Source organism: Orycteropus afer, unplaced genomic scaffold (genome assembly GCF_000298275.1).
Source record: "Orycteropus afer afer isolate SDZICR_OR568_19922 unplaced genomic scaffold, OryAfe1.0 scaffold00129, whole genome shotgun sequence".
NCBI lineage: Eukaryota > Metazoa > Chordata > Mammalia > Tubulidentata > Orycteropodidae > Orycteropus > Orycteropus afer.
Genome location: NW_006921716.1, coordinates 3,908,644 through 3,910,474, shown reverse-complemented (window position 1 = coordinate 3,910,474; position 1,831 = coordinate 3,908,644).

Genomic DNA, 1,831 nt, shown 5'->3' with positions numbered 1-1,831 from the left:
ATTTTCACGCAAATTCTTCTGCTAGTTGGGGTTTAGTCCACTTGTATATCCATCCTTTCAAGGCTCAGGGGTCCAGGATTATCTTCTGTGTCTGTGTTAACTGGTTTCCCTTTTCTTTGTTGAAGAGGGTCTGTGCAATCCTTCTGCCTAGTCTGCCATCTTGCCAGAACCCTGAATTCCAGCTTTTAAATATTTTATGTAGTTTGGAGTACAGAATGAAGTGACATTACTGACTAAGGAGCTATTTAAAAGTCTGTAGTAATGATTTGGATAAGAGTTGATGAGGGTTGAACTAGTCATTATCTATGTTAAATTTTGTCTTTTCCACATATTAGTGGCTAAGGCACTTAACTGCTAACCAGAAGGCTGGCGGTTCAAACCCACCAGCAGCTCCTTGGAAGGAAGATGAGGCAATCTACTTCCATAGTGATACTGTCTTGGAAACCCAAGGAGGAGTTGCTATGAGTCGGGTCTGACTCGATGGCACACAACAACAACATACATTCAAAATTATCAGTCAAGTTATTTTAATGATCTACTCACCTTATACCACCATCCATCTGTCCATTTGTTGTACTATGGTAACTTCTGTGTTGCTATGGTGCTGGTAATTATACAACTGGTATGTCAAATACAAGCTGAGTTACCCATGGTGAACAGGTTTCAGCAGAGCTTCCACACTAAAACAGAATAGAAAGAAAGGATTAGGAATCTACTTCCAAAAATTAGCCAATAGAACTCTATGGATCAAAACTCTATGGATCAAAACATCCAACATAGTATGAGCATATGAGCTCCTTAGGTTGGAAGGCACAGAAAACACAAAGTAGCTTCAGCAACGGACTTGAGCATACCAGTGATCTTGAAGACGGCACAGGACTGGGCGTCTTGGTCATGCAGTCACACTAAGCTGACTCATCAACAACTGACAACTATAATGATGCTAACTTATAACATCTCCACATGAGAATCAGAAATCCCATTCTGTGTGGACTACCAGGTATCTGTAGGTACCTTTTGCTACAGGTAAAACCCACTTAAATTATTTTCATTTTGTTCATATTTCTGCATTTTATTTATTAAGATGTAATAGTATTTTCCAATTCCTCATGTCAAGTGTTTTTTAATGATCCTTCTGCTGGTTCACCTATGTAAATCATGTTACAACTTTTACTTCCAGAGCAGCAGGAATAAAGGGAGGGACACAGGCCCCATTTTCAAGAGGCAGGAAGTGGGGGAAAAGCCAGGGGAGACAGACAGAGCAATAGGATCCAGGCAAGCAGAGGGTGGAGAGGTTTCCAACAGCTAAGGGAGACAAACTTGTCTGTCAGTTTGTCATACTGTGGCGGCTTGTGTGCTGCTGTGAGGGTTGAGGTTGTGCCAAATGCCAGTATGGTTGCACACGGTGCACAGGTTTCCACACAGCTTACAGACTGAGATAGACTAGGAGGAAGGAAGAGGCTATCCACTTCTCAAAGAATTGCCTAGGGAAAACCTTATGAATAGTAGAGAGACACTGATACATTACTGGGCAACTTTATGAATAGCCTGGAAACATTGTCCTATGCAGTGCAGGAAGATGAGCCCCTTAGGTTGGAAGGCTCTCAAAATAAAACTGGGAAACAGCAGCCTCATCAGAATAGAATGAATCTTTTTTTTTTTCCACATGAACCAAAATTTATTAAAGAGAAAGGAGAGGAGAGGGTCTCACAAGGGAGAGACAGAGAGAGGCTCTCACCTACGCTAGCCTCTGGTCTCTCACCAAACAAAGGATTTCCTAGGGTTTTTAAAAGGTTTTAGGCAGGAAGAAGGAATAGGTGGGGATTTGTGG